At 37.9% G+C, this 18,929-nt stretch overlaps 1 protein-coding gene across 9 annotated transcripts in view; it reads right to left on the reverse strand.

Moving 5' to 3' along the window:
• Positions 1-18,929, reverse strand: part of LOC137293890 (centrosomal protein of 170 kDa-like) — a 167,593-nt gene that overhangs the window by 11,186 nt on the left and 137,478 nt on the right. The gene's annotated exons all lie outside the window — the stretch shown is intronic.

The following is an 18,929-nucleotide window of genomic DNA, read 5'->3' on the forward strand; positions in this document are numbered from 1 at the left end:
TGTACAGCCTTCTAGGCCAGCAAAGTGCTCTCGAGACCATAAATAACATTTTCATCTTATTCATGTAGTGTATACTGTGCAATAAAAATGCAGACACTTTGTATACATCAAACATAAATGCTGACTTGCAGGTTACATCTGATAAAACTTGGATGATCATCCCCATTGGTCAAGGTCACAGAGGTCAGGTTATTTTACATGAATAGATGGTCCTCTGTGATGACAATGCTAAAACCACAATTTCTAAACCATTATACAGATAAGAGCTCCTTGTGGAGCGTGATGTGTACACCTATAGTTAGACACAGACTGTGATGGCTCCCTCCACTGCCCAATTTCTTCTTGTCTGCCTGTGTGGACAGACCTGGCTGGAGGTCCCACCCAACACTGACAGCCTTGTGTACAACAGCATGCTTCAATGCTTCACAAGCAGATTCAATATTTCCAAGCATCAATGCAGAACGAACCAATTGGAAAGCAAGCATGCCTACATTAACTGGTCGTCTCAGACCCGAGCATATCCAACCACGGTTGGATCCAGTGACTGACAACCCTGGTTGGATCTATATCTAAGAGAATTGGGTGGACCTAATGACAACAACCCTGGTTGGATCCTATGTCTAATAGCTTGTGGAGGACCTAATGACAACAACCCTGGTTGGATCCTGTGTCTAATAGCTTGTGGTGGACCTAACAATAACAAATCTGTTTGGACACTGTATCAGTATCAACAACCCTGGATGGACCCAATATCACCAGCCATTGATGGACCCAATGTCAACAACCCTGGATGGACCCACTGTCAAGAGTTCCATGTAGACCCAGTAGCTCTTCACTCTCAGCGTAAGTGGGACATCACGCTTGGAAACCGATTGAAGTCCTTCAACCATAAACATTTTATCCTACACACCCCATCAAACATCTGGCCACCAATCTAAGCTGTATCATCACCAGTAGAGAGTAAGATTCAATTACATACCTGTGAAGATTTAGAGAGTTACTGAAGCTCAACTTATTCCTGATCAATGCATCTCGTGTGTGGCCATTTTAGAATTGTCACATACATTTCTTCAGGGTGTATTTCTTGTCTTGTGAGGGAGGCAGTGTTTTGAACACCCTGAGGCATGGGTATTTTTACCTACTTCACAAAGAAACACATCACCCGTTAAAGTGGCACAATGATTTTGAGACATTAGGTCTATGATCTAATATATTTCCTGCAGATGGAATAACAATACTCTAATAAAAACTATTATTTCCACAAGAAAAAATATCACTCATCATCATCCGAATCATCAGCTGTCAGTGTTCTGGGTTTAGTTCCCTTTGTATGAGGGTAGACACACGGTACTGGATAGGGAAAGCTTTAAATGATGCTGGTTTCTGAACTTTACTTTGATGAACCACGAGCATGTATGGTGCTGACAAACTCAGAAATATAACAATGTGAACATGGATTCGAACCCACATTAGTCTTCTTGACCAAAGGATCCAACTGCACAGCAAACTGGGGCAATCTCTAATGACATGATGGCCCCTGCCCCTTGAACTGTCAGAACAATTCCATCACAAGACTTCACCGGTTAATAATATTCAACACATCTCACTAAAGCTGTAGTAGATACTTCCCAGCAATAATCCCAACCCAGCAAGTTATGGATGTTTTACAACTGAACTGACAATGTTCATACTACCATGACTGACATGCGCAAATAAGATCTATAATCATACATCTGAGAGTGTTTAAATAAAAGTAGCTTAACTCTTGACAAATATCTGAAGTTTTCCATACTGTCAACAATAAAAAGGCAGTTGAGAACATAAGCCATGCTACCTGGAAGCAAGATCAAATCTAAATCTAAAAACTATAAAAGTGCCCTAGACATGCTGAGATCCCTGCTGTACAAATAGTCTGTTGGGTGATGGCACCACTTGCACAATCAAGCAGAGGGTTTCAACTGTGTTACATAATTCTCATAAAAATACTTGTCTCATTCATACAAAAAATATATGCTATAATTTGTGGTGTGTAATGCAGGACCATATACAGACAGGTTTGTCTAAGGCAACATGTTATTTTACTCAAATGAACTAAGGACCACTTTTTTTCCTTTTTCTTTCATAATGCTGTTGCCTACCTGTTGTTGGTAACTTATGGCAGTACATGAAGGAAATGAACCTTGAGTTGTGATGGGTTAGTTCACACATATATGGAAAACTTATTCATATGATTATTGCCTTTAGGATACATAATATCTAATTTAAATTGTATGCAAGATAAGTGGCAAGAACAGGGTGAAGTGCTCTGGAGATGGATCAACCAATATTCATCTAGGATAAAATGTACTGGCTAGCGACCAGTTATCGCCGGGTACCAGTTATCGCAGACAGCTTTACTTGTACTTCCGCAGTATTTCACACATTGACACATCCAAAAACCCACTGGTTACAATGGTTAAAATTACTATGAGTATTTTAGGTTGTACACGTTACAAATATGAATCCCTCAGAAGACGAGACCCAAACACATCGGGGTATGTCACGTGACCATAGTGTGTTGACATGAAATTGAAAGAAAATCATCAAGGGTGTGTTGTGAATCTATGATTTGACAATTCAGTCCATAAAAAGTTCAGATTTTAATTTGCCTGAACATACCCATAATGCCAACAGTCGATCACGTAACTTTGAATTGACCCAAATTTCCATCTCCGTTTCATGGACTCGACAGATACCATGCAGACGATACTGACAAAATATAACTGTGAGTTTTCACCTTCATCTTTTCATTTTTTCCCCGAGAAAACAAACATTGCCAAAATTGCAAACAACTACTCAAAATGTCAAGTTTGATAAGTTCAACCCCGTCATGACATCTCCGTTTTCCCATCAGCTTATATCAGCATCTGTCAACATCCACAATGAGAGTGAGTTTTGGTCTTTAAATTATTTTTTAAAACAAATTCCAATCATAAAGTTTCTACAATATGTCAAGGTTTGAAACGCAATAGTTTTATTACCAAGTTTACTTCAAATTAGTTGAATAACATAAAAGATTCGGAAATGGCGATAACTGGTCTTGTTAGTTGTTGGGAAAGCACAATCTACACTAAAGTGCTTCCAGTTGATCGCGTTTCGGAGAAACACGATCGGCCACTGTAAACAAGCAGAAAACATTGTCGAATAGCTGATCTATCATCAAACAAATTTTATTTCATTATGTTAAGAAATAATGGAGCAAATTGTTAAAAAACGCTTAAAAATGGTGATAACTGGTCGCTAGCCAGTACTGTTTAGACACTGAAGGGCCACATTGTGGGAAACCATGAAAGCTAAAATAGAGTTACAAATATTAGATTAAATAAACATAACATGATTATTCCACTATATTCACTGCAAACGAGTCAGCAGTCAGTCAACCTGTTACCTGTGACGTGAATGACATGGAGGAGCCCTGCAGGACTACCTGTTTACCCAATGCATCACGTGAACAATGTCTGTATGAAAACACACCGAGTCAGCATGTTTCTCTGCCTGACACCTCATGAGAACACAAGATTATGCCTGCTTGACACTGTGATGAATGGAGGCCTCTCCTACATTCCAAATATATTCAGTCAGAATATGCAATAAGGGTACACTTGGGAAAACATCTATACTCCTTCAGTTTTGAAAAATACTGCAAGATGGTAAATAGCTATCATAAATGAAAATTTCTCTATCTGTTTCATTTTCACCTTAAAGTACTAATGTCACGATATTTGTAATAGAAACAAGTGTTCACATGTTGTCATTAAAGTTTACAAAATGACACTAGAATGTAGATACATAGTCAAAATATTCCATAACCTTTTATAACAGAAGTATAATGAGACTTCATAACTCCAGATTTTGTAAGGGTAACATCTCAGAAAATTATCTTACCTCTGTACTTTGATAAATTAATAATTAATAAAACACTGTATGAACCTTGTCTGTGGTTGACAGATAAAAAGCAGTCACCATATGCACTAATAAATCAATAACAGCTCACATCAGTCATTAGACCACTTATGTCAATAACACCTGTCCAACACACCTGTAATGCTCCAGATGAATAATGATGGCATCACGTTCTGTCACACCTGTCCAGGTTACTGTTTCTTGCAATATATCTGGGACTTCCTTCTCATGATGTGTGAGGTAGGAGCGTGCAACATATTATTCTCTGGGACACATGTCACAATCACTAAAACTTCACCACTGCAATGGTGTAGCAGACCAAAATGTTGGATAGACACCTCTGACATTTCTAGCTTTGTAAAATGCACATGACTAATTTGAAGCAGCAGTTAGTGGGTGAATAAGCTGGCTAGGGTCTGTTGGTCATGAAAAATTGCACAAGTCTCCTTGTTGGAATCAAACTCAACTTTCATGTGCCACAAGCTGACACTTACCTTTAAGCAGTTTCCCCACTGTTACAGACAAAACAAGTTGGTAATGTAATGTCGCGAAGAAAACATTCTCAGCATCGAAAAATGTCCACCACAACCCTACTCCGACAACACACCTGTGCAAGTTTACAGGTACCACATCTTACCTGGCGGCTTATTGAAGGGGTTGGAGTGAGTTACATCAGTGTTGACATTGTGTAATTAGATCCCAAGATGGCACACGATACCTGGACATTACTGCTCCTTTCCAAGATTAATCAGCTCTCTAAATAGTCAGAGAATGTCGAGAATCCCACATTAATGGCACATCTTCATGGGCCTCTCAGAAAGTGGGGACAACACCCATTAGACCATTACTGTAATATTTATTGCCCTGTCTGCTTGAACAGCTCCCTGTCCCTATATATTTAGTCAAGATATCTCAGATTTCATACTGGGTTAGTGTGTTAACTGTTTCTTTATGAGATGTATTTATATGATCACTGAAAGTAAACTGCCTGGTATATTAATGTTCTCAATAAAACCACATTCATGAACATCAGACATTACTATGAAAGCTCATATAAGCATATTTACAGGTCTCACATTACAGGTGCCTGGATTAACACTTTCAATACAACCCATGTTCAGGTACCAGAACTTGAGAGGCCATAAGCTGTAATCCCTAGTGGTGTTATATATATTCCCAGTATACAGGAAAACAGATGAAATAAAAGCCAACAAATATTTGCAGACTTAAATGTTGAATACCTACGACGCACTTCTCTCTCATTATCTCCTCCTGTCCTACCAAGTCCTCCTCCCCTCTTCCCTCAAAGATTGTCCCATGTAACAACAATCAAATTCATATTTTCTCATCACCCGCAGTAGGTTATCACACTGGACAATACATTAAAGTTTCTGATTATGTTTTCCAGAAGAAAATATATATGCACTCTACCTGATACAACATAACACATAATGGCTTTGACACATTTCAAATTCTATTTTTCAAAACATTTTCATCATAGAGGGAAGAAAATTATATTTTTTAAAACAATTTCCTAACGATGGCAGAAGGAAAAACAACTGATATGCCCAACATTTCATGTAGCTGACGCACTATCATCTGACCTAACAAGAAGAAGCCCTAAAAATATAGAATACGTCAAAGAAGATATTATCCATAATCCTTGTCGTATTAGATACACTAATATGTATAAGCAACTACTCAACCACTCACATAGGAATAAGGTTAAACACTCAATGGTTTATACACTTACAAGTAACGGTAAAACTTCCATCCAAGATAAAAGGAGACACATAATGTCAAGCACAAAATACATTAATCCATCTTCAAAAGGCATTTCTGAAAGCTCTCCTACAGCAGCCAGCAGTTCTCACTGATCAAAGGGCAGAGACATTCACAAGTCCGGGGTTACTGCTTCAGTATTGATGAATCAGCATCAAGTTCAATCGACCTCCATCAATAAACATGAAATCCCTGCACTGGGCTTTTATCAACATGAAACATCCTAGCTTCAGAGACTAATTTCAAAGGAAAGTATTTTTATGTTCCATAAAAAATTATGGGTATTTCTATACCTTGACGGATGAAATGGAGTCGAAGTAACCTGCTGCCTCTAATTCCAGGTGACTGTGAGGAGTGACAAGGTACTGACAGTGAGCAAGTTCATCACTGCATGGACAGTTCAACAATAAATCAGGAAGTTAGGAAAAAAGGTTTATGTGCTGTGAATGAATTAGTTCATTCTTTACCAGAAAACATTAAAGTCTTATGACTAGGCATTGAAACAAGACCCTTGTGCATGCCAGGAGAAACGCTATCTACTGTGCTACCCTACTGTCAACAAGAGAGGATGGACACTAAAGTATTAGTGTCAGTTTCACCAAAGGAATTAACACAATCATGATGGGGGTATATTATGATGAATAGAGGTGTATTACAATGAAGGATAGTGTATTACAATGAATAGAGGTTTACTACAATTAAGGATGGTGTATTGCAATCAACGGAAGTGTACTACGATTAAGGATGGTGTATTACAATGAATAGAGGTGTACTACAATTAAGGATGGTGTATTGCAATCAACGGAAGTGTACTACGATTAAGGATAGTGTATTACAATGAATAGAGGTGTACTACAATTAAGGATGGTGTATTGCAATCAACGGAAGTGTACTACGATTAAGGATGGTGTATTACAATGAATAGAGGTGTACTACGATTAAGTATGGTGTATTACAATGAATGGAGGTGTACTACGATTAAGGATGGTGTATTACAATGAATAGAGGTGTACTACGATTAAGGATGGTGTATTACAATGAATAGAGGTGTACTACAATTAAGAATGGTGTATTGCAATCAACGGAAGTGTACTACGATTAAGGATGGTGTATTACAAGGAATAGAGGTGTACTACAATTAAGAATGGTGTATTGCAATCAACGGAAGTGTACTACGATTAAGGATGGTGTATTACAAGGAATAGAGGTGTACTACAATTAAGAATGGTGTATTGCAATCAACGGAAGTGTACTACGATTAAGGATGGTGTATTACAATGAATAGAGGTGTACTACAATTAAGAATGGTGTATTGCAATCAACGGAAGTGTACTACGATTAAGGATGGTGTATTGCAATCAACGGAAGTGTACTACGATTAAGGATGGTGTATTGCAATCAACGGAAGTGTACTACGATTAAGGATGGTGTATTACAATTAATAGAGGTGTACTACAATTAAGGATGGTGTATTGCAATCAACGGAAGTGTACTACGATTAAGGATGGTGTATTACAATGAATAGAGGTGTACTACAATTAAGGATGGTGTATTGCAATCAACGGAAGTGTACTACGATTAAGGATGGTGTATTGCAATCAACGGAAGTGTACTACGATTAAGGATGGTGTATTACAATGAATAGATGTGTACTACAATTAAGAATGGTGTATTGCAATCAACGGAAGTGTACTACGATTAAGGATGGTGTATTACAATGAATAGAGGTGTACTACAATTAAGAATGGTGTATTACAATCAACGGAAGTGTACTACGATTAAGGATGGTGTATTACAATGAATAGAGGTGTACTACAATTAAGGATGGTGTATTGCAATCAACGGAAGTGTACTACGATTAAGGATGGTGTATTACAATGAATAGAGGTGTACTACAATTAAGAATGGTGTATTGCAATCAACGGAAGTGTACTACGATTAAGGATGGTGTATTACAATTAATAGAGGTGTACTACAATTAAGTATGGTGTATTGCAATCAACGGAAGTGTACTACGATTAAGGATGGTGTATTGCAATCAACGGAAGTGTACTACGATTAAGGATGGTGTATTACAATGAATAGAGGTGTACTACAATTAAGAATGGTGTATTGCAATCAACGGAAGTGTACTACGATTAAGGATGGTGTATTGCAATCAACGGAAGTGTACTACGATTAAGGATAGTGTATTACAATGAATAGAGGTGTACTACAATTAAGGATGGTGTATTGCAATCAACGGAAGTGTACTACGATTAAGGATGGTGTATTACAATGAATAGATGTGTACTACAATTAAGAATGGTGTATTGCAATCAACGGAAGTGTACTACGATTAAGGATGGTGTATTACAATGAATAGAGGTGTACTACAATTAAGGATGATGTATTGCAATCAACGGAAGTGTACTACGATTAAGGATGGTGTATTACAATGAATAGATGTGTACTACAATTAAGAATGGTGTATTGCAATCAACGGAAGTGTACTACGATTAAGGATGGTGTATTACAATGAATAGAGGTGTACTACAATTAAGAATGGTGTATTACAATCAACGGAAGTGTACTACGATTAAGGATGGTGTATTACAATTAATAGAGGTGTACTACAATTAAGTATGGTGTATTGCAATCAACGGAAGTGTACTACGATTAAGGATGGTGTATTGCAATCAACGGAAGTGTACTACGATTAAGGATGGTGTATTACAATGAATAGATGTGTACTACAATTAAGAATGGTGTATTGCAATCAACGGAAGTGTACTACGATTAAGGATGGTGTATTACAATCAATAGAGGTGTACTACAATTAAGTATGGTGTATTGCAATCAACGGAAGTGTACTACGATTAAGGATGGTGTATTGCAATCAACGGAAGTGTACTACGATTAAGGATGGTGTATTACAATGAATAGAGGTGTACTACAATTAAGAATGGTGTATTGCAATCAACGGAAGTGTACTACGATTAAGGATGGTGTATTGCAATCAACGGAAGTGTACTACGATTAAGGATAGTGTATTACAATGAATAGAGGTGTACTACAATTAAGGATGGTGTATTGCAATCAACGGAAGTGTACTACGATTAAGGATGGTGTATTACAATGAATAGATGTGTACTACAATTAAGAATGGTGTATTGCAATCAACGGAAGTGTACTACGATTAAGGATGGTGTATTACAATGAATAGAGGTGTACTACAATTAAGGATGATGTATTGCAATCAACGGAAGTGTACTACGATTAAGGATGGTGTATTACAATGAATAGATGTGTACTACAATTAAGAATGGTGTATTGCAATCAACGGAAGTGTACTACGATTAAGGATGGTGTATTACAATGAATAGAGGTGTACTACAATTAAGAATGGTGTATTACAATCAACGGAAGTGTACTACGATTAAGGATGGTGTATTACAATTAATAGAGGTGTACTACAATTAAGTATGGTGTATTGCAATCAACGGAAGTGTACTACGATTAAGGATGGTGTATTGCAATCAACGGAAGTGTACTACGATTAAGGATGGTGTATTACAATGAATAGAGGTGTACTACAATTAAGAATGGTGTATTGCAATCAACGGAAGTGTACTACGATTAAGGATGGTGTATTGCAATCAACGGAAGTGTACTACGATTAAGGATAGTGTATTACAATGAATAGAGGTGTACTACAATTAAGGATGGTGTATTGCAATCAACGGAAGTGTACTACGATTAAGGATGGTGTATTACAATGAATAGATGTGTACTACAATTAAGAATGGTGTATTGCAATCAACGGAAGTGTACTACGATTAAGGATGGTGTATTACAATGAATAGAGGTGTACTACAATTAAGGATGATGTATTGCAATCAACGGAAGTGTACTACGATTAAGGATGGTGTATTACAATGAATAGATGTGTACTACAATTAAGAATGGTGTATTGCAATCAACGGAAGTGTACTACGATTAAGGATGGTGTATTACAATGAATAGAGGTGTACTACAATTAAGAATGGTGTATTACAATCAACGGAAGTGTACTACGATTAAGGATGGTGTATTACAATGAATAGAGGTGTACTACGATTAAGGATAGTGTATTACAATGAATAGAGGTGTACTACAATTAAGAATGGTGTATTGCAATCAACGGAAGTGTACTACGATTAAGGATGGTGTATTACAATGAATAGATGTGTACTACAATTAAGAATGGTGTATTACAATCAACGGAAGTGTACTACGATTAAGGATGGTGTATTACAATGAATAGAGGTGTACTACAATTAAGGATGGTGTATTGCAATCAACGGAAGTGTACTACGATTAAGGATGGTGTATTACAATGAATAGATGTGTACTACAATTAAGAATGGTGTATTGCAATCAACGGAAGTGTACTACGATTAAGGATGGTGTATTACAATGAATAGAGGTGTACTACAATTAAGAATGGTGTATTGCAATCAACGGAAGTGTACTACGATTAAGGATGGTGTATTACAATGAATAGAGGTGTACTACAATTAAGTATGGTGTATTGCAATCAACGGAAGTGTACTACGATTAAGGATGGTGTATTACAATGAATAGATGTGTACTACAATTAAGAATGGTGTATTGCAATCAACGGAAGTGTACTACGATTAAGGATGGTGTATTACAATGAATAGAGGTGTACTACGATTAAGTATGGTGTATTACAATGAATAGAGGTGTACTACAATTAAGAATGGTGTATTGCAATCAACGGAAGTGTACTACGATTAAGGATGGTGTATTACAATGAATAGAGGTGTACTACAATTAAGGATGGTGTATTGCAATCAACGGAAGTGTACTACGATTAAGGATGGTGTATTACAATGAATAGATGTGTACTACAATTAAGAATGGTGTATTGCAATCAACGGAAGTGTACTACGATTAAGGATGGTGTATTACAATGAATAGAGGTGTACTACAATTAAGAATGGTGTATTGCAATCAACGGAAGTGTACTACGATTAAGGATGGTGTATTGCAATCAACGGAAGTGTACTACGATTAAGGATGGTGTATTACAATGAATAGATGTGTACTACAATTAAGAATGGTGTATTGCAATCAACGGAAGTGTACTACGATTAAGGATGGTGTATTACAATGAATAGAGGTGTACTACGATTAAGTATGGTGTATTACAATGAATGGAGGTGTACTACGATTAAGGATAGTGTATTACAATGAATAATCTTGTATTACAATGAAGTATACCGTGTGACAGTACAGGGATGTATGACAATGTAGGATACAGTATCACAATAAAGAAAGTCTGTTGTTATTCCATCACAGACTACGATGACCTGGCATCTGAGATGTGCTGCCAGCTACACACAGCGGAAGGCTCTCCGTGGAAAGGATTACCTGTGTTTGGCTAACATTAAACACCCTCATGATACTCGCAACACCCTCAATACACAAAACCTTTCATAGTTATGTCTCCTCCACAAACAAACGTTAGGGCCCTTCTCAAACTAATGACTCAGATTATAGTTCTCTCTGGGATGATTCAAACCCAGTCTAACGAAGCCTGTCAATACTGTCACATTGCTGCAACCCTAATCAGCGGACACAGAGTCGCGATGTGAGATAGTGTCTCACAGACAGTTCCCCTCACACAACAATCTATAAAGGAAATTTCAGGTGTCCCTAGACTAATGCTTAGTCTCTGAATATATAAAATTTTGACAAACGAACAAACCCGTTTAAAATGAAAAGGAGCCCAGGGAGACAAGAGATTTACAAACTGAGGAAATCTAGACTAGCTTCATTTAGGGACTTAGCATTGCAAAGAGGGCGAGGCAGCAGGGAAAATAACATGGTTCAGGGACTGTGAGACTGACTATGTTGGCCTCAGCAGTGGTGTGGCTGGCACAGAGTAGAATCCCACTTACTCACAGGCAATGTGTCAGGAACAGTTCCCCCTTGCTATAATTTATAAAGGACATTTCTGGTGCTCCCTGCTGGCATAGGATAGAATCCTACTTACTCACCGTATGGAGTGGTGTGTTTATGCTGGCTTTGTTGAGACAGGTAACTCAAGATAATTAATGATATTACTTGATACTTTAGTTACCTCCAGCCACATCTGCCAGAAATCCTACATTCTCATTGCACACAGGAATCCAGAAATCTACACACTACAACAAAGAGACACAAACAGACTGGTGACCCTACAGACTGGTCAATATAATGATTATGTTTTTCTGACTGGTAGCTGCTACGCAAGTCAAACGAGTATTAACAAAAAATGTTCCATATTTCAGTTGGTATTTTCTCCTAAACAGTGATATTCCAGTCTAATTACAGGTAACTAATGCTGTATGTTACAAAGCAGATAAGTATTTCACCAAATCAGCTTCTGTCACAGTCACTTGAGTAGGTGAGTGGTGAAAGCTTTCACTTGCTACAGAAAATACTTGAGTTTGATTCCCCATGAAGGTACAATGTATAAGGCAATATCTAAGGTTTCCTCTATGATACTGCTGTAAAATTAGATAAATATACTAGGTCAGAGATTACATTAATGTCTGTTACGGCCCATGTACTGATCAAAATACGATGAAATGATGGTAAGTCCACTATCCAGAAAAAAAAAATTGTTTTCAAGAAGGAACATGAGAAAAGAACTGCTCCAAACTTCATAATTCAAACAGAAAACAGAATACAAGATGAAGGATTGTCCTGGCAGTCATCAGTGGTGATATCCTCCATGCACAACCACCCAGCACAAAGATGAACACCAGTACAAAGGTGACAGTTCATACAACCATGACATTATCCTATGAAAAGTTCAACCATTACACAGTGTCCCATCAACATCACACTACAGAGATACAGAAGTCAGAAGCCTCAACCAATCTCTGACCCTACCTTGACCAGTCAACTTTCCGTTCAACGTAACGTGCCACTCAAGGTGCGGATACGAAGTCACGCAAGCCGGGTGTAACATGTTAATGACAGCTATTCAAGAGACTCACTCTGTATTCAACTCCCACACTCACTTACCTAATCTCTGCTGGGAAGACTGACACCTGAAATTTACCTGCACATTCCGCAAGGGTCAGGTACCTGACTGACATAAGACAACAGGGTGACTGGGGGATACGGAGATAGTTATTAGACCTACAGTTCCCCTACACTGGAAGGGCTCGGGTGGGGTCTCATACCCCATTGGTAACAGTATATCATGTTATCTAGAAACAAGATCTCTTAACTTCATGCTACCAATTGAGTTGGGAATGGTAAAATTTGAATATGAAATGGTATTGTATTCAAAAAAGATTTTTCATCGTATCATTCATATAATTCTTTAGTTCAGTGTTAAATAAGTTAAGTATTCAGTGGGTTCCAATAAAATGTTTCATGTTTCAAGACAAACTATTTTATGTCAGTGTAAAAACAGTCATATAATAAACTGTTTGGAGGTAAAGCTTTAAGTGCCTACATATTGCAAAGACCTTTCCTTTGTACAAGTACAAGTCTAATGATAAGCATCCAGTGTCTAACACTAGGCAGAGAGAAAATTTCCAAGAAATAGATACACAGAAAAATCTACTTTTTTTGCTGTTATATCCAGGAGGAAACTACAACAGAATGTGATGCAGGATTTAACAAATTCAGACTCTATTATGTACAACTCTAGTCCCTACTTTCTACACACACCTGTACAGATCCAAACCCTACAGGTACATGTATAGGTCCTGTCACTAGTTACTACACACACCTGCACAGGTATAGTCCCTACTTTGTACACATTCCTGTAAATATATATGATGTACTTGTATTTCAATACAAATACAGACTGATCACCTTCACCTGTCATGGTTCATATATTGACATAGGTGTAAATGATATACAATAGCAAATCCAAATCTATTTAAATGGGCTCATATATCTATATCAGATGATAAGGGTGTCATGAAGAAATCAGTCTCCCTTCATCTATAGTTACTTAAAGATTTCAACTTATTCATAATTAGCAAATCTGTTTACAGTTTCTGTTCCCATAGATCCCAGATTCAAACCTGAAGGAACACAATATTGTTCACCCACTATGATCAGACTATAATAAACAAAACTCATTCTTTTCTTACCTGCAGAAATATATTCCCCGATCGAGGCTTCATAGCGTGTTCCATTTTCTGTAGAAGCCCTGCTATACAATATGCCCGATACTCCTTGTTAAAACCAGTTCCTGATGAATGTGTCAAAGTTTTTACATCAACCTCAAGCCAGGACCAGACACATACAACTCTGCCAGCATACCACAAATGTCTTTTCACTCTGACAGAATATTTGATGGTGTAATTTGCTGTCAAGGTCTGCGGGAGTCAGTCAGTCGTCCTATCCATCAGTGTGTGTTATCTAGCAGGAAATCCAAACTCTGTGCCTCGCAGTAACTCTTTGAAGCTCTCCAATGCTGGAGGTAAAATACTTCCTCATGTACTGGAGAGCTGAGGGTGAGTGCTTCAGTTCAATGGGAACTCTCCACTAGATCATCCACCATGAGGTAATGGAAACTCTGAGCCTTCTAGAGGGTAGGTGGTTGGGTGCTTGTCACAAGTGGGAATTCTCCATGTGGAGATAACTGAAGCAAGTTTCCTGAGTGTTTCCCAAGCTCACTAGCAAGACCTCGTTATTCGCCTCGCTGAACAGAAGCTCTAGGATTATCTAACACAGATTAGGATTCAGATAATTATCCCTGTCACTAATGCTCAAGGTATCAATTAGACAGCTTCTTAATTAGTGTTATACGGTACACATTTTACATGCAGGGTAATTTGTATACAGCATATATATTAATCCAACCCTCTGTAAATACATCAGCATGCATATGATAAGAACAAAAATGTTGTTATACATCATGTCTTTACGTACTTCCAGTGTCTAAATGCCTGAAGACTTCATAACACTTGCAGTGTTAAACTTGCTAACAGATGCGCTTTGTGTTCTTCATCTATTAATTACAGTGATTGCTATTGCCTCGAGGATGACTGTGTGCCATGTCTGGATATGATACAATGTAACATACTTTGTCCCCATCCTACTAACTCTACTGAAGTCTGTGACATACTGTCTGATCAAGGTCTACCCTGAGCATTATAATGACACTAGAGAGGAAACTGCAGCTGAATGCAGTCTATGTACAGAAATGGAAACTACTCATTACTGAAGTCAGTCCAGTAATCTTCACCACAAACATTATCTGGGTACCTTGAAGTAATTACACTGACCACTGTCCGAGGGCACCAGTCTGAGTGGAGAGCAGCCGTGAGTGAGCACTTGTTGACACACAGGGTTACAAGGCCAGACAGACGTGGAGTGGATAAGGATTGAAGAAATGTCCTATTAACAAATGTTACAGCTAGAGTGGCCCCCCAATATCAAACTACAAAAAACAATATGAGCCCTTTAAAACATGAGTTCTATCTCACTTCCCAAACCAGCTTTTTAATACTAGATGACCTGTCGCATTTGTGTATGTATAAATGCCTGCTTGTATATGATTTTTACTGTTTCTCATAATAACTCAATATGAGCGGCACTGTATCACTTTCTAAATGTTATTTTCAAGTTTTATGTACACAAATATTTTTTTAAAGATTTACAGTGATAAGATGCAAACAAAATACCTGTCTATCTGTCTGTCTGTCTGTCTGTCTGGGAAGATAAAGACGGTGGTAGAGGTGGTGAGACACTTCCAGTGGATTGGATGACATACCTGTTACTTGCACATGGAACATGCCGACATATTTCCAACCTCTCTCCAACTTGTACATCATTTTGACCAACATTAGTCGATATCGAAAGGCTAAAGTCAACACTGACAGAAAAAAAACATGGGCAGTACATGCACTCTTCAAAACTTGCATGCCTCAAGACTTTAATGACTCTTAAAAATATTTAAGCAAATTTAATTCATAATATTTCAGAACACCTCGAAACATCAGAATGTACTCAGATACACTTGTTGCACAGTGAGATATGCTTGCTGTACAATGACCACACACCAACCAATCAAGACTCATTTGTCCATCATTGTTTTTCCCCCCAAACCATACAGCAACCTCCTTAATAAATACTTCAGTAATTTCCCACCAGAGATCAGAGCGTTTCACCTGCTGGGTATGCCCCACAGGCCTGCAAGACTTTAACAGGAAACCTCTACACCTACTTGCACAGACAATGCAAGCCTTACAATGGAGGATTACACTCCAGTGAAAACAGTGACAAGCTTTACCTACCTATGCAGTGCCTGGACTGACCGTTGACTGCCTAGCCCTAAGTCTATCCTGTGATGACATTACCCAACCCTGCATTATAGTTGAGAACAATACGAGGGCATTGTTGTATGCCGTCGGCTAACTGTGTATTTGCAGACAGATCAGGCCTGGAACTGTTCTAAGCCCCTTTCCTTAAATCTGCTACTTTCTTCCCGGATTACAATTTAATCTATGAATTCTAAAATTAAACACATCCTTGAGGCACTTTTCAGGTCACTTCACAAATTGGATTTCAAGTTTGACTAGAGTGATATGTTTGCCTTGGAAGGCTATTCTATTCACCTCAACCCGATCCTGAAGCTCACAGCTCTGACATGATTGCAACTTTCAGACATACCTGCTGCCTTGTGTATTGAACTGAATACCAATCTGTGGTGTCCTAGGTAGAAAGAAGCATGTGGCCTGTGCCATGTTTCACATGTAAAACTTGAAGGATAGTCCAACACCTAATTTGCCTAGTTGTGTTGTACAATATGCAAGGAGTCATTATGTAAACATGACAAATATATCAGAACTGTTGAAGTCTTCTACATAGGTTGGAGAGTGTCTTTCATTCTTTAGTTCCCTTCCAATTCACCAATGACCTCTCCAGGTCCTCTCAGTTCACATCACAGCTTGTAGTTTCTTTGTAAGACCACTTGAACAATGTTACAAGACCCCAGTCAATAAAAAACTTGTAACCCACATATAGCATCCATACCTTTATCCAACACGTCAGCTCTGGGCTTCAGGCCATCAAGATTCAACCACAAAGAAGCTGTGCTAAACCAGAAGGTGTTGCCAGCTCAATCTTGCCTTCAAAGAATTTATTAGAGTACCTGTCTGTCATGAGTTGTTCAACAATGCTGGTCAGAGGTCAACTGACAATATGTTTATTCATAGCTCAACCGCAGATTGTTGGATCTCGGAGATGAAACATGGTTTTCCCTTACACTAAACAATCATGGCCTCATCTCCGACACCTAAACTGTTTTATATCTGGGTGAATAGGTGTCAGTTTCTGACACCTAACTTCAAATACAGGCATCACACTGATGTTAAAAGTACCCCAGTGGCTATTTCCACTTCAGGTCTAAGTGACTGCACTTTTTTGTTATCACCATTTAGGCTGACACCTTGTTCTGATTCATTTCTACTGCAGCTACAAGATTCTGTACTACTCAGGATTTGATTACGATAAACACCGATGCCATTCCATATAAATACAAGTATACACCTGAAATGGTACTTGTATACGAATGAATGTTACATATAATATATCCCTATCAAATTTGGACTGGTATATTTACAGGTGATAGAGATACAAGATAGCCATGCGTTTTACACTTCAGTATGATCTCATTATCAGTCATGTCCTTTCAATTGCCAACTTTGAACACACTCATCATCTTGGCATGTCTGGATTTCACAAATACAGGCCAAAAATCAAACCACAACCAATCCCAGTTTTAACAGACAGATTTACAGAAGGCAACATGAAATAAACAGTAATAGTCCCTATGGTTATAATGACTATATTCACATATCACAAAATCAATTTCCAGTGGAATGCTAGCTATGTGAGAATAGGATGCTGGTCTGGGTCAGGTGCTGTTAGGTCTACGACAACTTCAATTACCTACATAATACACCCATCTTTGTGCCACACTTCTCGGTGGATGGACACTATTCAATTCAAGATACGAGCCACTTCAACTACCCATATATTACACAAAATTATAGTTAATGTAGGATTTCCTGTTATCATGGGTAGTTTTCAGGTACCTGTTGTCCAGGAGTAGAAAGGTTTTGGAGTAGATCAATGTAGGTATGTAACAGGTGCCCCTGACAGGTGGACTCTCAACACAGTATGGATGTAGACACAGCACTCAATGACACACATTCTAGCTCTAACACAATAAATCACTTTCATAAAATAAATAACACTAATTCAAAACATCAATAACCTTATTCAATAGTCCTAAGCATGTATCACATACAAAATTTATTTCAAGCACTAAAAGTAGCTTAGAGACAAAGAATTTTCATTTTCTGATGCGATTTCATTAACCTGGAACATAAATTTTCTGAACACTGATGATAGTCTGAGTAAGGATAATCTACTTCTGTTATATTACTATGTGTACTGTATCACAGAAGTGACTGCATTGACATAAACCTTTCTAAGTCGAATATCTGAATTTCAAAAAAAGTCTTTCCCTGTCATTTCAGTATTTGTGTGGCAGGCACCATCTTGGAACAGTGTCAGTCTATGTGTGCTACTTGTCCCAAATGTCAGATGAGTCAGTTTCCCAAACAACAAATCTGTTGTCTTCTTCCTAATACTAACAGCTATACATCAGATTTCAAATACCATGACATTTACCCAATGCAACAACAGACACGTTAAAAATAATCAGTTTGTACTGATCAAAGACCAATAATTTCCACACTTTACACAAACTTGTCATATTTCATTTTGTCTCTACTTCTTTCACAAATATCATGTTACTGATAATGCTCAAAATTTCAGTTCTTATGTTGAAATGTCACATCCACATAAACCGAAGTAATAGAACAAACTAGTTTGACATACCACCGACCTTTGTACTGAAAATAAATGCATGAGTAGTTATAAAGCTGTACGGAAACCACAACTTGAAATTAGTACATACACCTGTAACAGATTAAGACAGAAATGAGCAAAGGATTTCATTGAAACCACTGTATCTTAAATGATATTAAGACCCTTCACACAGCATACAATCAAGATATGCAAAAGTGGTTTGTTAGTTACCTTGAAATGCCAAGAGTCGGTCAACAATCCAATGACACCCTAAATGTAGAAGCTGCCAGTAAGGTTCTCTGTTTCCATGAACCTGGGAT

Source organism: Haliotis asinina, chromosome 8, assembly GCF_037392515.1.
Source record: "Haliotis asinina isolate JCU_RB_2024 chromosome 8, JCU_Hal_asi_v2, whole genome shotgun sequence".
NCBI lineage: Eukaryota > Metazoa > Mollusca > Gastropoda > Lepetellida > Haliotidae > Haliotis > Haliotis asinina.